At 40.0% G+C, this 24,993-nt stretch overlaps 1 protein-coding gene across 1 annotated transcript in view; it reads left to right on the plus strand.

Annotated features, from left to right (window-relative positions):
• The first annotated feature begins 9,502 nt into the window (after positions 1–9,502).
• Positions 9,503–24,993, plus strand: part of fstl4 (follistatin-like 4) — a 191,667-nt gene continuing 176,176 nt past the window's right edge. The window contains exon 1 of the mRNA XM_061055081.1: positions 9,503–9,805. The gene's annotated coding sequence lies outside the window, so the exon portion shown is untranslated. The remainder of the gene's footprint in view (positions 9,806–24,993) is intronic.

A 24,993-nucleotide genomic window follows, 5' to 3' on the forward strand; every position in this document is an offset into this window, starting at 1 on the left:
CTGCCAGTTTGTGAATTGATTTGAGCATTTTATTGATTTCTTTCAAAGCTTTTTAAGGACTGGCCTCTAGTTATCTGTCTGAACTTTTGATCCCTTATGAGCTACGGGGCCCTTATGGCTGTTAGTCTTTTTTAATTCTAATCCTTGTTGTACCGCCGGCTTTTCATTTCATTTGTTTTAGCCTGTGGCAGAGATTATTCACTTACTCTTTCATAACTCTTTTACTGTATTGATCATTAGTGCAGTTTTGTAATCCCTGCTGACTCTTTACATTTTAAGGCAGACCTCCCTTCAAACCATGAATAAGTCATCTGAAATCTTAAGAGCCCTCCATGCATGTCCTCTCTCCTGACTGTTTCAGTTTAAAATGACCCCAAATGACATTAAACATAACATAACATTAAAGTTATGGTCATAATTTCAAATAAAACTAATAACTGTCAATAGTTCTGAATATTGTTGCAAACAAAAAACACTCATGTACATTCTTACACATACAGTACCATACCCAGTCTGTGCATGCTTGCAGTTTGGGACTGAAGATTTATTTGCCTTTACCCTTTTTAAAAAGTGCAGATTGAAGAAAAAAAGAAAAAATACTCAAATGAATTGACACAATGACAACACACGTTGATTTCCCCTTTCCTTCACACCATCACCCTCTGCTCCAAGTCTGTTTTCAGTGTTTTTTCATCCTTTGCCATGCTCTGCACTCTCTGTCTGGTATTATGATCTAACTTTCATGTGCCAAATCCCTGCAGGCAGATTGTCCCTGACTGGGAATTACGCTGCTAAATGACAGGAACGCAGTAAGACGCCACTGGGACTCATAATCTTAAGAGTTACCCTGTTATTGCAGCTGTCTGGCATGACTGTGGCACTTAGAAATATATGTTACAATGGGAAATCTTCTTCATTAGATAGTGTTACTTGTGGCGGTGCCATTGCTCTCTACAATGGGAAATGATGCAATGAGTCTCAGGTTCTGCAGTTATATTCCAATAACCGAAAAGCAATTAACAAAAAGGACATATAAAGAACTTTGAGTCCTGTGTGATTCTTTATATGATGACTAAACTTAGGAGCAAAGCAACTTATTGTTCTGCTTTTGAGCCAGAAGGACAAGGTAAAGAACAGGCTAATCAGATAATGTCATATATTTCTGTGACAGAGAAGTTCTGATATGCTTTTCTTCAGGCTGTTTGTATTCCCTGATCGTACTTGTTACCTAAGAAAAGTAATGCTCTATAATTTGTATATAACCCATGTAATCCCCTTGCTCCTCTGTGTCTCATACATATGCACAAGGAACCCTTTAGTATCTGTATGAGATGCACAAGGCTTTCTATTAATTCCAACTTAAACACTCCTGCAGAAATATTAGGCACTCAGAGCAACTGCTCAGGCGGTCCAACATGCCCAAGTCCCATGTAAAACAAAAAGTAAGCATTGTGATGTGACTTAACTAACACCATTCAGTGTTTTGTAGGCTTACCCAAGTCGTGCTTTGGCCTGAATTTACCCAAACACACGACTGTTTCATTTTGAACGTGATGGAACAAAACAAAGCAGCCCTTGAAAACAGATGTTACCTTGAGAAACACAAAAGAGGGCAGTGGCTAAGTATCAATATTAAACACACTAAGGTGGAAAACGTGGTAAACCTTTCTATCTGTAATCCTACAAATGTCTGGCATGTTTTGTGGTTGCTTTTATAAAAATATCATGCAAATCTGCTAAGCATTGTATCGCCACAGTGATGCCACCACCTCCTCATCTCAACCTGTTCATGAACAGCCCATGAACCTGAACAAAAACAGATTTTCAAAATATTTCACCTGCATTTGTGCAGTTCAATAAATATGAGGCAACACATTTTGAAACATGTAAGAAACTAGATGCTTTTCTGGCTGTTGGCATGGAACAAAAACCCCTGTAGACAACAAGAAAAAGAGGGAGGATGAGGATTTACAGCCTTTCTGGGTTAATGGGGGCTGAAACACCAAAATGTGCAAACAGGGTAATGTGTGTGGTATGTGACAGTGAGAGTGTGAAAGCTGTCTGATACAAAGGACAGATAGAGAGCAACCCTGATGCCTAACTTCTTAGCATTGCTGTGAAAGATAGAAACCCTCCTATTTAAAAAAAAAAAAAAAACATTCCAAGTCATTGTTTCTGCACAAACGTGTCCTGACCAGGAAGAAGAGCCATTATACCTCTTGATCAGTAAAGAATAGAAAGAGATACAAACAGACCTACCTGTAAACACACACACATTTCACTATTTCTGAACAAAAACCCACCAAACAAATACACCAAAGCAAAAAAAAAAAAGTGAATTTCCTTCTGGCATGCTCTTCGGTGAGATAACACTCATGTCAATCACTGTTGAATCCAGGCCCGGTCTGTTTCTTTTAGTATGATTTAAAAAGGTACAGATCCTCTGCAGACCCTCTCTTACCCTTATTAACATAAACTTCCCTGTTATCATGAAAAACAAACAAACCCAAAAAAACATAATCCTCCCTCTTTTCTGAACCCTTTCATACTAATAGTTTTTAAAAAAGTCCCATTATGAACATTACCAGGAACACTAATAATATAATTCTTTTATTTTACTCTGATTGGTTCTAGTCTGCGTTTTGCTCTTAGTCTTCCATTGCCATAAATCACTTTTTGGAGTTCTGTAAGAGCACATTTGGCCCTGTTTGCAGCCCTTTCTATACGCTACGGTACATGCACAGTTGTTTCTCACATCACATAACAAAAATGGGAAACTACATGAGCTGAAAGTGCATCAACTTATTAAAGTAATTTATGTCCTTGAAAGCATTACTTCACATTTGTCCATGCTGCATACAAGCTCCTGTGTCCCTGCCTCTGTAATACTAACAGCTCCTCCCAGCAGCTCACTCCTGCAGGTGTCAGAGGGAAGCCGGGCGGCACAGTCATCAGGGAGAAATATGGGCTGTAAGCCGGAGCTGTAGCACCATTACCGCCAGCGTCTTACTGCTGCTTTCATCTGTTAGCTCTATCTCAATGGTCATCTGGGGAACCTGGAGGCCTCGCTGCCATCAAATTGGAGGTGGGCAGGAGGAGGAAACAAAGACCATTATACAAGGTGTGTGTGTGAGAGTGCGTGTGTGTGTGTGGGCATGGGAACAAAAGTAAGAAGTGTAGCTCTGTGCAAATGTCTGAGTGTGTTTCAGTGTATACAGGAGCTGGTATGCACTTCTGTGTGTGTACCCCTGTGTGTGCATTACAAGAGGGTGAAGAAGGACAGAGTGACACAGAGAGAGAAAGAGAGGGAGAAAGAGGGAAAGTAACAGAGAGAGAGGCTGCATAACAAATGAGAAGCACTGGTTGGTCTATGAGAGAAGCCCTGTGGCTGGAGGCTACAAAGAGAAGCTGGTCTCTCTCTCTCTCTCTCTTTCCCTCGCTCTCTCTCTCGTTCTGCGGTGGCAGCTCGTTTCTTTGAACAACAGTACTGCAGCTGATACAGCACTGGCTGCTCTGACGGCTCTATTCAATAAAGTACAGGATGAAGTTACTGTTGTTTATGCCTGTGTGTGTGACAGCATGTGAATGTGCAGAGACTTGTTCATGAGGGTGCTTGTGAGTGTTGTTTTCATACTGCTTGGGGAGCACAACATGATTGTGCACTATATGGCTACTCTGAGTTTGTTGTTGCATTAGAAACTATATTAAAATGAGAACATTTTACAAGAGGTTGCTTTTATTTTTAGTTTATTTACAAGAGCATCATAGTGTCCTTAGTGTGTTGAGTCCTGGTCTATTGTTATTTGCAGCCCCTTTTTTCTTCCTCCCCAGTCCTCTAATTTTATGTGTTATGAATGAAGTGATGTAGTGTGAGTTGGTCTGCTCACTGTGTGGGGTTGGGGGAACACACAACTTTCATCCATTAAACAAAGGCTTGTTTGGATTCTGGCTGGGAAACAACAGATCAGTGGTCTTCTCTTGATGTTACATGGGGGCACGTGAGGGCTTGTGGTTAGTTCAGCTGTAGTCCTCAAAGCCTGGCCTGAGTTTGAATCCGAGCTGTGGATTCTTTCCCGCATGTCATTCCCCATTCTCTCGCTCCCCAATGTCCGACTCTACCCACTGTCCTGTTTCTCCAATAAAGGCACAAAAAGCATCAAAATAAATCTCGGGGAAAAAAAGTGACATTACATGTTACTTACATGCTTGAGTTAGTTTTTCCTAAATAAAGCCAAGTTTGTTTTGGGCATTATATGTGACGGTATTATGTGATTTTGCATTTTTACACACGTGTTGATGATTGTTCCATTCCAACTGTTGTAAAAAACAAGAAAAGCCACAAGTGTTGTTATTAAAATCTAATTTCATTATCTGTTATTTCCAATGTAACTTTTTGTTCTGTAGTGTAACAGGGCTTTGCATATTTATAGTTGCCACTATGAATGCAGAGCCTTACATTGACACTATGACATACCTACATCTTTCTATTTTCAATTGTCAAATTTGAAGAAGCATTATAAATGAACTGTAATAATCTGTATATGCAATCAACCTCAAAAATAAAACCAAATATTATGATTTCAGTTCAGATAAGGTCAGGCATAAGAGTTCCTTTACTGTAAGTGATGTAGACGTGTATGAGTGTGAATCACATCAATACCCGCAGTTGTGAGCTGGAAGAAAAGGGCATAAAGAAGAGTTATGGCTATATCTCCTAGTGTCTCTGTCTCTGAGGGAGCAGCTATGTAAGAGAGACCTTTTAGTGCTGACACATGCCTGAGTGCCTTTAAGGTTGCGGCGAGAAGATGTTATGTTTCTGAGGTATGACTGCTGGTACAAACTCTCCTGAGCAAACTACGGCAGAGATAATGGGGACTGCTGTCCTGCTGAATCTTCACATGCTGGTCTGAGACTCAGGTTTGTCCAGATTGTGGTATAGCTACGAGGGTCAGAAGCTTGTAATGTTTATCTTGAAATGCCATGCACAGGCTGTCCTCTATATGCGGCCCTCAGGAGTCGATTCATATTTGCACCATTTAGGTGTGATTGATTTGCCACTCAGGGTACACCTGCAGCAGTCTGAGATGGTCTCTGCTTTACTCAGAGAGATGTTGGTTTTACAGATGTATCACAGAGATATGCATTTGTCAATAACATGGATTTGAACATATTCTCAGCAGTGGAAAAAAACATCGGTGAAGGAATGTGTGTGTGTGTTGGCACCTTATGAGGTATAGTGTGAATGTGTTACATTAAGGTATTGCATTCTTTGTATGCTGCGTGCAGCGTGTAACAAATTGATATACATTACAGTGAGGATATGAAAGCACAAGAACTTAAATCACAATTGTTTGATATTGACAGTATCTGGGACAATTGTTGTTTAAGTGCATTTGGTGTGTGATGTGACCCATGTAATTTGGGGCGGCAGTATCCCAGCCTGTAGGGATTTGGATTGGGAACCAGAGGGTCGCCAGTTCACGTCCCTGGTTGGCCTGGTAGCTGGAGAGGTGCCAGTTCACTTCCTGAGCACTGCCAAGGTGCCCTTGAGCAATGCACATAACCCACCAGCTCAGGAGCACTCACTATGGGCAGTCCCCTCTCTCTGACATCTCTCCATTAGTGCATGTTTAAGATCCTGTTTGTGCATGTGTGTGTATTTCAGCCGATGTGTGTGTAGCATGGCCAAATAACAGTGTAAAATTGAATTTCCCATCGCTGGATTATTAATAATGTATATCTTCTGTTGCCAGATTAGAAATCACAGGATATTACACAAGTATTTTACACCTAGATTATATACAGTAGTGTAATTTTTGTTGTTTATATCCATTTCTGTCAAGGTGGTTACTAACACAGGAGCACAGACCATTTATACAATCCACACAGTGTTTACATTATCACTCAAGACTAGCGTCACCAGTTCACGTTGTTCCCTCTGCTCCTCTTTGGTGCTGATGAATAACAGCCAAGAATGTGTTTCTTCAGGACATTTTGATGTAAGGGAAGTTGTTCTTTGACCCCTTGGGTCATAATTTTTCCTCTCCAGCATTCGTGCAGGAATTTGAAGTAATGGTCGAAGAGAGTTCTGATGCATGCAAGTGACCTTGACTGTTGACCTTTGGCTCAAGAATGAAATGGGTAGAACTTGGCTGTTGGAGTGGAAAATGTGTATAGAAATTCACACAAGTCATTCCAGAAATAAACATTTAAGAAAATGCAACAGACAGCGGAGGCAATATGCCTTTAAAAATATGTGCAAGGTGCATTGTTTGAAATGTTTAAGTTCTGTGTCTTCACTTTTACAGCTACAGTATATGTTGATGTGAAGTTGTAAATCAGATTTTTCAACACTGGACTGCTGGTTGATGTACTTGCTTGGCATCAAAAGTCTGCTATCTTCAGTAATTTTATTTTTAAATGTTTTCATTGTATTTTTCCACACTGTTTGCATTCATTTTTGAAGCTCTGTAACACCTCATGAAAATAGTGTAATTTTTTATTCAGAAATACAAAGTTTGGCCTTGTTCTCAGTCGAATAAAGGTATGCTGTATTTTTCATGGATAATAAAACTGATGTACCAGAATGAATAAAAGAATGTCTTAATCATTCTTTTCCTTGCTTCATTTAATCACTAGAGACAGAATCAGAAAAGCAAACAGACCCTGAACATTGGGTGAAAATGATTAAACTCAGTGACACTCTGATCTGCTGAAACGTGCAAACTTGTGCTCTGAGAAGACACCAGGGATACTTTACTAGAACAGATCTGAGATATCAGTTTGCTACTGAATCGGATTGACCTTTAAAGAGCCCATATTATGCCCTTTTTGGGGTTCATATATTTAATCTATGTACCTACTAAAGTATGTTCACAATAGCTAAACTTCGAAAAAAGTGTCTGTTTTCATGTACTGCAGCACCGGCTCGCTTCTGACTCTCTCTCTAAGGCTCTGAAGTGCCCACGTTCAGAGTCCCCACGTGTGCCAAGTCTGATCTGATTGGTCGGCCTGTCGGCTCTGCCGTAATTGGTCAGTTGCTCAGCACGGTTCTCGGAAATGTCCCGCCTCTTTTACCATATTGGGAATGCAGCCACTGGCTCCGTCCGAGGGGAGCATAAACATTAGCACCTTAGCACTACTGTGCTACCGCAGGCTACGGCATATCGTGGGCGTGCTACAGAAGTTAACGGGCGTGCAACGTGAGCTGCTGGGCTTGACACAACGAGCCAATGGGCTTAGATCAGTGATCTCAAACTGACAATGACGTTGGACTGACAAATTTTTATCGAGGGGGGCTAGAACCGAGCGTTACATGCAGCTAATGCTGCAGCTAACAGGAGGAGGTAGGAGAAGCCGCGTTTCCACGGACTTTGAATTTTTGCAAATAGATGTGCCTAAACATGCATAGGACACTTGGAAAACACACTAAAGAGCATATAAAACCAGAAAAAAGCATAATATGGGACCTTTAATGAGTTATGGACACTGCTACAAGTTGAAGCTCCTTACAGATTAGAACAATGATAAAATAATGTGTCAACATTCTTTTTTGGTCTCCATAGGATACTGTTGTTGCTTGACTAAAGCTTTGATGTGTCTCCAAGAAAATGTATCATTGTCAGACGATCGGTGTTGGGATCCAGGTTTGTTGTTGCCTAGCTTCATTTTATACAATGCAGCAAACTACAACTTATTTTAGTTTTGACTTGAAGAAAAATAGGTTTTAACATTGTGGTCTCTAACTGGAGCCGACATGAGTAAAACATAAAAAAAAGCCCCAACAACCACAGCAATATAGCAGTTATCACGTAACACCCAAATGTTGCCACAGAATGGCAACCGCATTAAATCTTTGAACCAACCCAATAACCACAAGGTATAGAAGCATCTTAGCAGTCAACTAGCAACAGCTATGCTCAACACCTAAGACACAAACCAACCTCTTCAGAAAATGTAGCCTTGTTAGTTGTACTGGGAGCTTGCTTAAATACTAACACTAAAAAAAATACAGAGAAATGTTCTAATTTAGAAGAGAATGTTTCATCAAAGTTTATTTCTGTTGTATGATTGCACTTACATTACTTGTGCATGTCTTTGGATACACAAGATGTTGCAGTTCATTGGAAACAACTCCTTGACTTAGTCTGCTTCAACCCCCACCATGCTGTAAACTGACTTCCCTCATTTGAAAAAGAAAAGAAAATGTTTTATTTATTGCAGACAGAGATGAAATAATATTCAACAAAATTGGGTCATATCAAAGATGCATGACAATTAAATGCATTTAAATGTAAAAGGCAGATTGTGTAGCATTGTGCAACATGGTGTTTTTCCCTCAGTCATCACCTGTTAGTGCAGGTAATGCTCTCATCTAGACTTAAATGTGTAAAATGTGCATGTGTGTTTCATTTATTCCATCGCTTTTCTTTTGCACTTTCTCTAGCTCGAGGTCTACATAAGGAATCAAATATTGCAACTTCATGACTTAAGTTCCTTTCTTTACTTTTCTCTTATTCTCCTCTATCCCCACCACCTCATTTGCTCCAGCCCTCTTGTCTTTCCTCTCCATTGTCTTGATAAATGTTACATTGAGTATAAATGTTTTAGTGCCACATGCAAATTTGATGTGGACGCCACCATTCTCGTGTCTTTTTGGAGTTACAGTATGTGGGCCTAATTATGCCATGCGCAGTTAAACCTCTTCCCACTTTAATATCATGCTTCAGGGGGAAAGAGAAGAACACATAGAGAGAGAATAGTTGGGTGCCCATGCACATCCTTGCTGATTAGCAATGGGTGCATTTAGTGTTTGTCAGGAACCTTTAGGGTCTGAGTGGAGAAAAATCTGTGAAAAACAAAATTAAATATGCATAATGCTACTTTTGACAACATTTGACTGTTTGACGGTCTCGCTGGGTGAATCCAACAACATGCTCAACATCTGTCTCCATGTTCACGTGTGCGTGGCTTAGCAACATTTCCATCTTTATCTTGGTTTAAATGGACAACACATGCTGTTTTATGGCATTGGATAACCACCTTTTGCATTTTCTGAAACATGTTTGGCAGTATGCCCTACCCAGCTCTATGTATTTATTATCAGCAGATCACTGTGCCAAAAATGACGAAAAAAGCCGCATATAGAATATAATATAAAATGTCTCAATACACATTCTTTTTAAACTTTTTTTTGTAGAAAAAAAAAATCTAAATTTCATCTGTAAATTTCACCCAAAACTAAATAAATTCCCCCAACTGAAATTTTGGGATTAAATTTAAATCATAGGCTACTACTTTTCAATCCCGAAATGAGAGAATAAAACAAGTCAAGTATCACCATGAAGACAAACTGTATAATTTTAATGTTCACAAACTTACACAAACAGACATGCATGAATGCACACGCAAACACAGGTGTCGCTTTTCCAGCGAGATGAATCTGCAGATGCAGCCTCCCCGCATTCGGCGCGCAGCGGCTGACGTCAGGAGCGGAGCGGAGTGAGAGGAGTTGAAATAGGGCAGAGCAGGAGTGGAGCGCGGAGAGGAAACCAGCCGGACCCAGCCGTAGGATGGCAAACCACCACTGCTGCTGATGCTGCTGCTGAGAGTTGGGACTCGCTACTACCTATAACTACTGATACACCAGCCTGCAATTAATCTGAAGCCTTTAAGCCTTGCTGAGCGGAGGAGGAGAGGAGTGGAGCTAAAGGAGTGCAGTTTGGACGCGTGCTGCGAGGAAATCTGTGGCATATTTGCTCGAATTTCCTTTCCTTTTCTCTCCTTTTGCCTCGGGATACCACAGGTAAGGTGGAGGAAGTATTTACCGATGCGCAACGAGGGCTTCAATGTTGCTTATAGGCTTTTTCATTATCATTTTTTGATCAAGTTTGATTTGTTTTTGGTGCATGACGCTTCTCTATCGTGACTGTTTGCATTTGAAGTGTGAGTGGTGCGAAACTGTGAAGAGGGTGGCAGTGGCGTGCTTTAATTTTGGATAAGTTTGTGAGTAGCGGAGGAGAAATGCATCAATAATATAGAGGCAGAATTTACAGCCTGAAATACATGCGTGAGGTGCAGGATTGTAGCACATGCAGGGCGATGTCAATGGCAATCTCTGACATTGTTTAACCACTCTGCCTGTTGTGTCTATGCCTATTGTCTGGGTGTGATTAATCATGGAATATGACGAGATGCCAGCTTTGGTAACCTCACAGTACAGTAAAGGGACTAACGTACAAAAGGGCAGTGTTTGATTAACGGTTCAAGTAGGAAACCTCTGCCAGGTTTGCTCAGGCAGCAGAGAGGGACCGAAATAATAACACAGTGAGACACGCACATCCCTCCTCGGGCTCTCTGGCACGCATTCCAGGTCCCTACACCTCCCACCCCTACACCCGCTCCTCCTTTACCGGCTGACAATTTATTAGGCTGTATGCCGGGACAAGCTCATCTTTTAAAGACCAGTGTTTTTATAAAAACCTCCCTCACCAGCATCCAACCAAAAGTCTCAAGAACATGTCTGGAGAGACATTCCTAAACAAGACGAGATTTCCTTATCTGATTGGGTCTAATGAGCTGCTTCAGCGCGCTCTCATGGGAGAATCCTCTCAGTGTCAGGAAAGAAGCTGGCACAGCGGCAGCAAAGCCTCCGTGACGGCCAGCGGAGTGGGAAATGAGGATTGGTTTGCGCGCACGCTGCCGTGATGTAGCGTTTTTATATTGCACCGGAGCTCTCCAGGGTGCTGAAAACGCTCCTGCCTCCTCCTTCCCTATACTCCACTCTCTGGACTCTGTCTTTTTTTCTTTCTTTTTTTTGCTTTGTTGGATTTCCTCCTTACCTGGAACCAGATACGTAGCAAACATCCAGCAGCAGAATTATGGCCATTCATCACTCTGATATCTGTGAAAAACTGGTTGTAAATCTTCAGCCCTTCAGCTTTGTGCTGGGCCAACAACACGTCCAACTCTTCACTCAGGCACCTAGCCTCACATAAACACACAGACACATGCAAACACCACAGTCAAGCACATGCAGAGAGCTGGATCAATATATTAATGGCAGCAGTTCCCATCTGGATTTTTTTCAAACTGCTGAATCCTGTCTCTATACTCTTACATTTTATACAGCCTTAGGACACGAGCCTAGTCATTCTTTGCTGGGGACAATAAACACAGCAAGCACGCTGACATCCAAAATACCATGATTTCTGGAATACAATAGATTTTCATGGAATAATTTGTCTTTCTTTAGCACACTCAAAGAAAAAAATAATAAAACAGGGGTGAAGTCAGCGAATCACTCTAACTGACAGCAATGTGTGGTGATTTTATATTTTTCCGTCTTGGTGACCCCCTGTTAGATGCTGTAGCGGTACCTCTCATCTCTATGCTGATCCTATTCTATTCACACAAGTTTTGTTTTTGTATTAAAAAAAATAATTCTGCTTTCTTTTACAGTCAAAAGTATCACTAACGGGCTATCTTTGCCATGGAAAATGTAAACAAAGGCTTAATTAGCTGCATGCTGTAAATCACCTAATCTGCACCAACCTCCTGGCATTGGTAATAGGAATAAATAAATAAAAATCTTCTTGCTGTTGGTTGCATTTGTTTTGCAGGTCAAATAAACTCATTCGTTTTGATTTCAGTTTGTTTCATAGCCTGCTAAAAATAACCTTACAGGAGCTTTAAATACTGCTAAACAAAAACATACAGTGTATTTAATTTATTCCACATATACAATATATAACCTAGGGGTTACGGAGGTCAGAGTCCACTCTGGTTTTTCCGGTGGCACCATCATGTCAGAGCAGTTCCGCAACGCACCATGCGGTCATGTCAGCCGGTTGAGAAATAATGATACAGCCTATAATAGTGACTCAGCCGGGCTTTTTGCAGTTTGCAATCTGGTGTGTAACTTATTAGCTGTCTCGCAGGCAGCCATTACCGCGCAGTGTCCAGCAGATTACGGCTGCTTGTTGGGCTTCAGAGACAGCCTAATAGTGGGATGAGTCACACACTTACAGATTGACGCCGAAGACACGCTGTAGGCACATCACCCTTTGCACAAACACACACACACAGACAAAACATCAGTGTACCATTCTACTCATTAGAGTTGAGAATGGCTGCTGGGGTGCTCCCTTAAACTGTACAACAGCCAAAATGTGCATGAATGCATGTGTGCAGATTGTCATGCATGTTGGTTGAATAATGCACACAATTTCAAGATAGCAAAAAAAATCGCGTGTAACCAGGTTGAGAAAATAATTTCCATTCTCCTATGGTCTTGCATGATCGGCTACTCTCAGAGCAGCAATCTATTTAGCCATGTCTCCAGACGAGGATTTGCACATATCAACATAAGCATGTAATTGACTTTCTGAGTGACACTGTTGGAACATAAGCTGTAGTCAGCTTTCCCTCTCCAATGAACAGTGTCACTACTGCCTTTGTTTTCACGTGTTAAGCTGATTGTATTTTGAGTTTCTGTAATAATTTGTTGGAGTGACTTTGAGTGTTAAAGCTAGACCAAAACAAGTTAAAACAAGAAATACATTATTCAATAATATGATGAATGTGGTACATTATTAATCTTAAGAGAGGCGTCGCTTGTGAGAGGTCAGAGGTGTGACTCAGCGACAGAACAGCAGACAGGAGTTTAGTGTCTTGCTCCGGGACATTTCAGCTGAGTGAGTACTCAGCGACAGGAGAGGCTAAAAACAGGTCGTTTTGGTAAAAGCGCAGTCTCTCTACCCACTTGCACACTTGACTTCTCAGCTGCTCACAGATGCTAAACGCTGAAAAAAGAAATAGAAGCCTGTGTGCTGGAGATAGATGTAGAAAAATATTCACTGCCTGCCTTTCCTGCTCCAATACATAGCAAGAGCAAGAAAAAACATGAATCTAACTATTTGAGGTATTGCAAATGGGACAACTTTCTTGCAGCACTACGGTGTAGTATTGGTACGCCTTACCGTGTGTGTGCGTGTGTAAAGATTGTTTGAAAGTTTCCTTACTAAGGTCCAGCAATAAGAAGACAGCAAACTTGTATTTTTTCGTTTGTACATTTAGGTCTATTGGAGGTTGAACATGATGCAGGAAAAAGTCTAATTTTGTCGGTCACAGCTGTTGTTTCTGAACAAAGACTTCCAAAAGTGGTGGCTCCCAAATCTGTTTCAGTGATTTTTCTTACATTCTGCATTTCAAGGCAATATTTTAAACAACTGTATATCTTTAAAGCACATGTGGACAGACCAACATCCAGAACACATCAGTTATTATACTTGTGGTAAAAATGTAGAGTTTCAGGTGGATAATTCACATGCGTATGTTCCCAGTGGTGTATCAATGGTTCTGTTTTCTCCTACACAAAGAGTACACTTGACCTGCCCTTTTTTTTTTTTATATTAGGAGGCACTGCAGGCACTGAACAATAGAACTGAAAAGAGCCCAGGATGACAATTTCATGTAACGCTTAAGTAGACTAAATTAAATGTTTCATATCAATTACAATGCCCTGCTTGTGAACAATTTAAATCATTGGCATCACATCGCCTGAACCCCATGCAGAGCTCATCTAATCAGGAGCAGGATTTATTTCCACACCACAAAGCCTTCCCCTCGGGTGAACCGAACCCGCTTCCTTCCCCTTTTTTTTTTGTTTTTTTATGCCTGGCGACTTTGATTTGTTTGGCTTTGCAAACCATTTTTTCAAATAAATGTAATGAGTGGTGCTGCCAAACAATTGTAAAAACAAGAAAATGCATTACAGATGGTGAGTCACACTCTTATTGGCTTCACACTCCCGTTCTGATGGGGCTGACGAGATTAGTTTGAAATTGAACTGATGAAAGTCTTTCTCCTGGGTTTGAGAGTGGGCACACTGACACTCAAACAAAATCATATTCCTAATTTTTTTTTTCATGATTAACATCAGACCTTTGACAATGAGAAGCACTTAATATGAATGACTCTGAAATTGAGGAGGACCAAAAGCTCGCATCATTAGCATCTGAATCCTTTTTATTCCAGAGACACATCACCGGATAACTCCGCTGTACTCCCTGAAGAGCGCCGGGCCACAAAATGTTGGCATCACAGTTCACTTGAAATTCCGATCACTTATGTTGAACTTCTAAAAAATGACCTTTACGGCTGCATCCCATATGAACACCGCAGCTGAGCGCAAAGCATCAGTGGCGCGGCTTTGAGCAAACAGAGCTCTCTTCCTGCTCCGCCTGAACAGAGAGGCCTGACGAAAGAGTCAGCAGAGAGGGAGAAATGCGTAGAGGGGTTACGGAAAGGTCACCTAGCATATCTGTTTTCTGCAGTGAATTTAGTCAGCCATCTGCCTGTCCCTTTTATGCAGTCACTCCTCTCCGTGGTGCTCTTGCTCAGAGTTTTTCTTCTTATGTCACACTGGGAGAAGCGGTGTGATTCAAGGTTGTCTTGAATTGTTGCTTCACATATCACAGTCTAATTTCTCCACACACAATATTCAACATTTCAAGTAGAAGGAATGATTTCAAGCCTCACTCATTAGCAAACTACCTTTTTGAAGATGAAAATGCTTTTTTTGTCACGCACAAGAAGAGAAGACATCTGAGACGCAGTAACTCTACGGGAATAAAGTACAAGCTTTAAAAAATTAAAGATCAGCTCCAATACGCACTGTAAAAGTCTTTGAGTTTAGATAAACTGTCACATATTCTGTCAAGGTCAGGAATGAGCTCTAATGCTCGAGTCTTTATATTTAAAGTAAAGTTTTACATGATTCTACAATGTTTTAATGTTAAATAATACACTGAATTAATGTGTTGTTTGGCCTTATTTAAGTTGAACATCCTGACTGAAAAGACCATATGCTGTGGCAACAAAACCAAATATGAACACATTCATTCTTTATAAATTATAAATATACGGGGTGTTGGGGACCTAGCGGTTAGTTCATGCACCTCAATGTACAAAGGCTGTAGCTCTTGAATCAGACGGGTTCTTTTGCTCCTTCTCATTTTCCAATTTACAAAGCATATCAAAGCGCAAACATGCCATTTAGTTGTCCTTTTCTGTTCAGTTTGATCTTCCTTTGCTTCTGATTGTGAAGATGAGCAGTCCAAAACTTTACTCTCAGCTGCGCTGTGCCATGTCACTGCTGAGGGAGATCTATTTTTCCACAGGATGATGAGCTGGGAGGGGAGGAGACACTACATACCAGATAAATGTGATCTGAGTACCCCAGTTTGTAACAAAGCTTCCTCCCTCTATCATACCAGCAAGGGCATCTCATCTAGATTAAAAAACTATTCATCCCCGTCATGCGCAGCGGCTCTTCAACACATGTGGAGAGAGAATGTGCCCGTATGTGCCAGGGTTAATCCTCAGAAAGCCAGGGACTAATTCAACTCCTGATTATGATCATAATTGTAGATGTCATAGTGGCATTTACAAACTTTATTTACAGATCATTTATTTTTATGCCATCCAGAGGTGGAGCCTGAGCACGGCAGACCTTATAAATGCTGCAGCACAGTCACAGTCAAATCTCAAAAGACAGTCATATTTTTTTACACTTGCTTTGCGTGGCTTTCAGCATCAGGGTTTGTGTATTAGACATATCCTGCAATGAAATCCACAGAGTAGTAGGGGATAATTTTAGCATTTGCACAGGGTTAGCACCTGCAAGGCTCATCTCTGGAGAAACAATAACAGTTGGAAATCTGCACCGCTTTATTATCAGCCTTTACGGTTTGTTTAAGTTAGGTTTCTGTGGTAGGCTTTATTCGTGCCATAATGCATCTCTCTGACTCTGTTATACACGTTCATTTTCCTTCACTTTTTGTGAACTCCCAAACTTGAAGTTCAAACTCCTCCTATGCTTGGGGGATGAAAAACATTGAGCGTAGTAGTTAGAACAAGCAGCAGAACCTCAGTAAACGGGGTCATAACTCTAGAAATTGGTCCATCAAGTGGTTCTCCTTAAATTGTTACAGATCCAGGACATCTGAATTTGATTGGTGAATCTATATGACCCTATTCTTGTCAGTCACACAGAGGCTTGCTAGATGCAGTTTACATGCAGCCCACTTTAAAAGAACAGTATGTCATTTTTAGCACTAAGTCGAGCTAGCAAGTTTGAGAAATGAAGGGTCTATTTTGAACATTAGCACATTTAGAAAGTACAATGACCCACATGGTCCATAGGTGACAATGCACGAGTGCGGTGCTCTAGTTACAGACAATAATAACATCTTCACAAAGTGCTGCAATTTGGAACTTACCTCAGGCTTCTCTCTAAGGAACTGACGACGTCTCCAAGCTGCCATTTGAGTTTATCAGAGAGCGAGAGAGCTCCACTCTAAAGACAATAAATCAATCAGACAATAAATCAGTCAAATTGCCTTGATATTAGATTAAAGCAAGCCGTATCACATTCTAGATACATTTTTTCACACAAACATATTTGTAATGGTCATAGCCCAGGCTCAGTGAGCTGGACAAAGAGGCAAGCAAGAGTTTTAAACTATGATTTATTGAAAACTAATGCCTAAGATCCAGCGACGTGCTTTCTGTAAATCAGTAGTGATTGCAATGATGTGGTGCGGTGGCTGCAAAACAGCAACAATATACCAACGTTGGTGATCGCAAGAGAGAGAGAGAGAGATGCCAGACATCAAACTAACTAGCCCCTCCCCTTTCTACCTGAAGGCATCCTGAATGGGGAGTGACATGACAGCATGGTGAAGAACTGACACATTCAGGGGTTGTTGTTACAAGTAAGGCTTGAAATGTTCCTTGTTTGTTCACTTGTTTGGGTAAACCTGTTGGGCACAGCCGTGGTGTTATTTGAACTGCAAAAAAACTGCTCAAACTTTTGAGCTGCAGTAGGACAAACACTAGTAACTGCCAGGGCTAGGCGAGTGGGCATGTCATCAAGGCACACTCTGCAGCAAAAAAAAAAAAAAGCCCTCTGTGAGCTTTAACAGCTAGCTTCTTTGTTGTACATATTTGTAGTGAAAGAAAGTAGTGTCAACCTTGAATTTCTTGAGAAAGTTGGTGGGATTCTTTTGGCAATTCATGTTTACTTGACTGCACTTTGAGTTTTCTTGTACATAAACTTTAAGAGTAAAACGACAAAAGGGATTTATTTGACACGTGTGGGTTTTGGAATGTGAAATCACAAATAAGACATTTGCCTTTTCATATTTCTTTTTTATTTCAGGCTGATGCAGCCATGAATGTGCCTCCAAATAGAAGCTCACACTTATTTATGGCTTTCACGAGGTCCCTCAGTCAGTCATGGCTAAATACAAACAACATTTTTCAACCTCTTCCAAAGTGCAAATCACTGCCTCTCAACACTGATTTGTACTTTGGAAGGAGTTTCTCTCTTCACTACCAAATCAGAACTCTTTTGTGTTGTTTGCTAACACTTAGCACCGCTCTATAATTAGCACACACAGTCCAATTATCCAGGCAGACCACCCTGTTGTGGCACTGCACATCCTCCTGATTTTCTTTTTACTGTAGCATGTAGTCAGCGGGGGAATATAACGAATTAAACCATTTCGAGGGCTTTTAGTATGTCTGTGACAAGCAGGAGAAAAGTTAAATGTCATTATCAGTGATGAGTAAGAAAGGTGAAGAGGAAGAGAAGAAACAGAAAGAAGCTGCCTCTGATTTTTTTTTTTTTTTCACCCTTACTCTCTGAGTCTTGAGATGAGCTCTTATTACTCCTAAACGAACAGCCCGAAGTTCTATCTCCTCCACACACGCAAAGAAGCAAAGAAAGAATGTCAGACTATAATTAATTCTGAGCTCACACACGCTGATAAGTATCTTTGGTCTATGTAAAGCACAAACCTACATTCGGTTCTTTCGAAGGTCTCTGTTCATATTTCTGTGAGGCCGGCTCATTCTTTTTCTCTCTAACGCTACGGTGTTTCCACAATCTGAAATGGCACGTGCATTTTTTGGCATTCATTTTATATCTACGACTGCCATATGCTTTTCTGTCTCATACTCTAATTGCTTTAAAGGCGTCCCTGTTGTTGCTCACATTATTTTCTCTTTGTTAGTCCCTGTGTGTGTCCTTGTGGCTTCTGATAGAGTTTAATTGTGTCTATTTTCCTCTACAAATTTCCCCTACTAGTTTTCTCCCCTTTCATTTAAGGACTGTTCTAATGTTTTGCATGTTTAGGACCAATTACTGCAAGACAGTAAAAGTCATCATCACAGCAGACTTTTTTTTCAAACCAGAGTTTTTTTTTTGGGATGTTGCTTTAATCCAGGTATATCCTCCGTGTTGTTGAGCTAGTTTAACCCTTTCCTAATGTAACAGCGTTTCTTAGGGTGATGTTGATCATTTTTAGTTTAAACCTTGGTTTTCTTGCCGTTAACTATTCATTACACATACTTTATTAAATAAACCTTCGTGTGTGGGTAAGCAAACGCACGGGGAAAACTTCTGCTGTGCGCCTCGTATACTTTAATATCTGTCCTTGGCATAGAAAGCATATCACTTCACTTGTCTCAAAACAAACCGTAACCATGAGCAACCCTTAAAGGCAAAGTGCAGCATATCAAACAGTTACTCTAATAATTGTATGCAAAGTACAAAATGTAAATGTTATTTTTTTTTGAAGATGTACTTTTGGGCTTTTCGTGCCTTTAATGGAGAGATAGGACAGTGGAAAGAGTCGGAAATCAGGTAGAGAGAGTATGGAGCGACATGCGGGAAAAGAGCCACAGGTGGGATTTGAACCTGGGCCGCCTGCTTGGAGGACCACAGCCTCCATACATGGGTCGGGCGCACCAACCACTGTGCCACCAGCGCCCCACAAAATATAAATACAAATGAAGTTAGCATTGAATCAAAAAAAGTATATTGTCTCAACCTGAGAAAAATAAAGATCTATTAAATAAAAGTTCTTACGCTCAACATCTTACACTAACATCGAAATACAAAGTAGCCGAGAAAATTAACATTGTCCCAGAAAAATGCAGAATTGAACCCTTTAGTGAAAAGCTCCTTAAAACCACAGTGCCTTTCAGCTGTTTCAACTTTTTTATTTTGATCAAAATACTTTATTTCAGACAGAGGTCAGAGTGCAGTGGAGATGAACTCAAGCTTTGATGCTTTTTTTTGTATTTCATGAAACATTCAAGCACACGTTACATTTATTCTTTTTTTTTGCCCTGCAGAACAGGTCAGACATTATACTTTCACACTGATGCTGTTGCAAATGAATGCCAAAGTAACCTCAGTGTTAATTGCCAGTTGTATTTTGGCAAACTGACTGATAAATCCATTACTTGTAGTCCTGACAGCTCTATATTGCTCTGACAGCTGATTAATACTCAATTTAGGTCAGCAGCTGGTAGCAAACTTGTCTGTGGTTTGCTGCAGAACAAGTAGTGGAATGTTGGTTTTTTCAGAGTTCATTTTGTTTTTCGCTGGCTGCCTGTTGCTAAAAAAAGAGATGTTAAAAGAGAAAACTGGCTCTGGAAAGGGACACATTTTACATTACTCATTATCATTAGATCACTGAGGATTAAAAAACACTGAATCATTCAGCTTTAACAGCCTACATCTCCATACACACACAGGCATTGTCCTTTAAGAATTAAGTTGAATAAACAAAGGGAATGATTATGAATTAATTTATTTTGACATGTATTTTTGTTGTTGGAGGCAGTTGTTAGGTCAGAAATAGGATCTGAGACAGAGCCATGGGTTTGAGCCTAGGGGCAATTATCAGGAAGTGAACAGGAGGAGAGCTTAAATAACCCTAAGCAGACTGATAAAGGCTGAAAAATGTCCTGTTATTCACTTTTTAGTCCTTATACTGCAATCATCATTAATGAGATCTTTTCTTTCTTAATTAGTTCCAACTAGTCTGAGTGAAACTGCTTTTACAGTCAGCCACCTGCATGATGGGCTGAAATGAACTGTCAGCCTTTAACTGGGGGGGCTGTCACCTCCCTGTCTGCTTTCGAAGTGGCAGTACTTATGAGCCTTTAACATTACACTGAATGACAGTTCATAACCTTATCTCTCTGGGTTACTCTGCTGTATAAATTCTCTTCAGGAAACACCACCCTAGAGCATCCTGGGATTTATCACATTTCTTGTCATAATATAAATAAATAAAAGGGGGAAGAAACCTAAAAGGATATGCATCCAGTTCACCTGGAGTGTCTGGAAGATAACCAGGGTTAGCGTGTGATCCTGATGCATGACTGACAGACTAGATTGACACTCCTGGTTTCCTCAGTTTCTCTACCCAACCACACAGGAACAAGAATGGAATATAGACAGAACATCATCCAAGCGTTGTGAAAACATTTTGGGCAAAGGCGATTCCCCTTGGTGGCTCTATTTCATGCTGCATAGACATCTGTCTGCGGAAAGGGGCTGTTTGAAACCTGAGTGCAGGCTGATAGGCTGGCAGATGTTGTATGATAGCAGAGATTTTACAGAAAAGTAGCATCAGTTTGTGACAGTACTGAAAAAACGAGTGTAGAGTGGTTTGTTCTAAAATGGGACATGCACCATTTGGGGAAACCAATGACACCGATTTTTTTTAAATGATTGACAGCAGCAAATCTTAGCTTTCTGATTTTTAAGGGTAGTAGGATGCCAAAATGCACAACATTAAAACAGTGATTTTTCTTATGAAAAATTACTTTTTCTAAGCTTCTGTCTTGATTAGTGGTGCCTTCTAAAATCCAGCTCAATGTATTTCTGCTTAAAAAAAAAGGTTGAATACAAATATTTCAGTGATTGTACTTGAAGATGGTGAACTAAAAACTATACGGCCTCAGTATGTGTTGTTCAGCGCTTGTAGATGTCGTTTCATTTCCTCTATAATCTTAAGCATTCAGCAAGTTGCAGGGAGGAAGCATGCTGAGCTAGGACGTATTGTCATAATGGAAGGGCATGTGTCATTTGTAACTTGTGACGGCAAAGCTACGGTACCTGGAGCTCAGAGCTGGGACAGAAAGCAGAGAGGAAAGCTCAGTCTGATCCAGGAGTTTGTCTTAAAGCACAGCCAAAGGCTTTTTCCTGCTGCTGTTACAAAGAGAGGCTGCAGGGCTGCACGCAATCTTCATTAACATGCCAGTTTTACTCGTAATCTTGGTCTCTTGATTAATAAGAAATAGGATTGTATCACGTTATTTTAGCTCAGTCATAACAAATCAGTGTTCATAACCATGACTTGATTTTCAAGTTTGTACCAAACCTTATGATGATGTTTTGGTATAATAGATTGAATGGATGCAATGCATTGTCTTTATAATCTAGGTTGGCTTGACTGCTGGTGTTTAAAGTAACTATGTCTAGATCAAACCTCGGAGGAATTATCTGATCTGACACCACTATAGGCAGGATAGGATCGCCGGTCAGTTCCTTTTAAAACCATTTTGAAACACTATCAAGATATGTCACCTATATAATATGACAATTCTCTGGCCAAGGTTTGGTTAGGTCTTTGCACATTTCACTTAGCTCGGTATAGGTTTAAGAAAGGTCTTGGTTTTGGGTAAGCATGACTACTTTTGTTACTCTCAGGAAAGCTCCATTGTTATTATGAAAACTGTTAACAGTTGGTTAAGATTGAGCAAAACTCATGGCCATGCTTTGAAAAAAACATGTACAATGTTGATTGATGGCTCCGAGGAGGTAAAAAACAGTGCTATACTGCATTGTTCAGAATGCGATATTTTGATGATCTGACCCCCCTCATATGACTTATACATTAGAAAAGAACAGCATCACTAAAGCGTATGGATACACTTTAAAACATGAAAAAAAAGAGTTGGATGAAGAACTTAATTATTATGCAGGGATACCATCCAAATCATTAGGTTCTCCATGTTGTATAATAACAACAAAGCATCTCAAGATTTTGGTAAATTTGCATAAATATAATTCTAAACCGAGACATCTGTAAGTGGTGAAAAATTATATTAAACCACACAGAAAAAGGCTAGAATATTCACAAATTAATACAATAATGTATATGGTGACCATTGTTCCAAACATGAAACCTTCTAATGTTTCTTTGCTAGCTCTTAGACGCAATCTAATAATCCCATTTTTGCTTCATCATACCAGACTTTGCCCCTTTAGTGAAAATAATTAATTTGTGTTTTCCATGCGTCCATGCATCCATTAAGAAATCCTTAAAGCCATGTAAAATGAAGCAGAAGGTGAAAATGAATATTTTACCTTGACCTAGAAACAAAGCAGCTCCTGGCTGAACAAAGCTGGTACGACTTAAGGGCGTGATGCAGCCTTCCATGGAATGCCTTATTTTAAAATGTGACGGCTTGCAGATGGCTCTTTATTGTGCCCCTGCAATGCACATTAAAGGTATTTAGCTAGCTGTTTCCATCAGAGTTATAGTAGCACAGGAAGGCTTCAGTTTCTATACTGTGAGCATTTCAAACGACTAAAGACATTTAAATTATGGTTCTGTAGTCAAAAGTTTTATTATTTCTTATTGCACACTTTCTTGACACTGACATTATCACAATGCAGAATCAAGTACATTCTGGTAGCTATTGGGTGTAATCATTTTCAAGTCAATAAATAATTGTCCTTGATTTGTGCAAATATGCATCTAAATTCTAAATTGGATGTGTCTGTTTTCTCATGTCATAAAATCAATTGGTGAAAGCCAGTGTTTCAACTTATATCCAGCTGGTTGAGTTCATAATTTAAAAAAAGCCTTCTTACCAATTTCTTGAAAATGCTTATGAGGAAAATGATCATCAAAACTTTTGTCCTGAACGTAAGAGACCAGGAAAAAGGAAACAACTGCCTGGCGGCTCTACAGGACACTTCAGGTCTCTAACTTTGACTTTAACTTTTGATGTCCTAAAATGTTGTTCTGAGGAAAGAGATATGAAAACAAACACATGAAAAATATGGAGTAGCGCAGCTAGCACTGAAGATGGTATTTAACATTCAGCACACTGAGCCTTTTACAAGACAAATCTTTCATTGAAGAAGTCTGGTCGGAGCAAAACTGCAAAAAGGTGCAGTGCTTTAAGAGAGTCTGTCTCTTTAAGCTTCTTAATATGCTGGTCAAATAATAGCTTCCTCATTGACTCTCTCCCTGCTGATGAATTCAAAAATTGACCATTCAATCCACACCACCAGTGCTTTGTTTGTGTCAGTGTGTGTGTCTGTCAGTGTGCATTTATGTATAAATGTGTGTAGCTGTGTGTGGGCCAATGCCAGGGGGCTATAGGCAGCACATTAAGACAGTGACTGGCAGATCTCATTTGGTGTTTAATTTCACAAGGGTGAGCTCTCATCAGTGAGGGCCCATTAGCCTCAGGCTAGCTAACTGAATGATGCTGGCGGTTCCTCGATGACTGGTGTTTATATTGACAGGGCCTACAGTATGTGATTCTCTGCATGGTTAGCTGGGGTAGAAAGTAACTAGGTATACTTTTGTACAAATGGGTAAACTGTCATTGTAGTTTTTGTTACATTTTAAATGCATTCTATTTAATTCACTAAATTCCAGGGTCATATATTGTTTGTATGCACTCTCATTGCCTTGCAGAACAGATTTTTTGTTTAAACCACTGGGCACAAAGGACCAAATAATTTAAACTGGAAGGTCCAAAGAGGTCGTAGTCTACACATCTTTTTTTGAGCTTTCAACCACATCGAGCAGCCCGAGTTGGTTGTAAACACCATTGGGAAAAAAAACACATGGCAAGATACAATTAATAGTAGCTCAGAGTAAGCAGACTAAATTGAGATTTGTCACAAAAGAGAGTGTATGAGATAGGATTTATTAATATAATATACATTTATTTAGAAGATAAATACTCAATAATACTGTAGTACAACATTAACAGGGTGACATTCTTCATGCATCATGTCCACATTGCTGAGCATTGTTGTAATTATACCTTTACTTGCACTTATCCATATTTTCATTTTAATAATTGATCATGTGACTAGTTGTTCATTGAAATGGATCTTCTCTTTTGCCAAATACTCTGAGAATGATCATCTCGATTCTAAGCAGAATTTGGTTAACTTTGGCTCAGGTTGTTGGTTTCTTGCTTTCAGATATAACATCTGATACACTGACTGTACTCAGTGAACAGAGCTAGTTTGTAACTATCATAAAATGCCTCATAGACAAGTCCCTATGAAGGCTGTGTATGTCGCTCCATAACTTCTGCTATGCAAATGATAACGGATCTGTCTGTCCCACTACTTCCAATAAGCCTTAACAAAATCAATGTGGTTTTAAGCCTTTTTATGCACGCAGGATTGGGGGGCTTTTACATCGTGTTATTTTTACTTGTATCTAACACGTGAATATATACTTCTGGTGATAGGGCAACGTTTTAAACTTCTCATGCATCTTAATGTTACGAAAATGAATAAGTCAAAGAATAACATGTTTGAAAAGCACAAATAGTGATGAAAATAAACACAAAAAAAGATTTGAGATAGCATGACCAAGGTTTCTCAGGTCAAGGTGATATTCAATATTCTTGTAAAGAGCTGCTGCAGACATTGAACGCCATAAACAGCTGCACTGTTTGAGATACATCATGTGTTTTTGTGCCCTTGATTCGGTTCAGATGCAAACTTTATGACCCCCTAAGTGGAATTTGTTCTCTTACTAGTTCTGCAGTTAAACACACAATAAAGCCACATGATAAAGTAAAAGACCTTAATAAAAGCAAGAAACACATTACCTTAAAGTACAAAGCACATATAACAAAGTGTCGTGTCACACAACAAAACCACAAGGAATGGAATCAACCAATGAGGCTAACCAGAAATCAGAGCTCTGATGCTAACCAATGAATGTTTCTCATTAGAGCTAAAAGCCAATGCAAATATAATGGAAATTAAGAGGGTGGGACACAAAACTATTATGCAATATAAACAGTGTGGTACTGCATTCATCTATTAATTGTGACTTTATCAGAGAGTACCAAATT

The sequence above is a fragment of the Labrus mixtus genome, chromosome 14 (genome assembly GCF_963584025.1).
Source record: "Labrus mixtus chromosome 14, fLabMix1.1, whole genome shotgun sequence".
Classification (NCBI taxonomy): domain Eukaryota; kingdom Metazoa; phylum Chordata; class Actinopteri; order Labriformes; family Labridae; genus Labrus; species Labrus mixtus.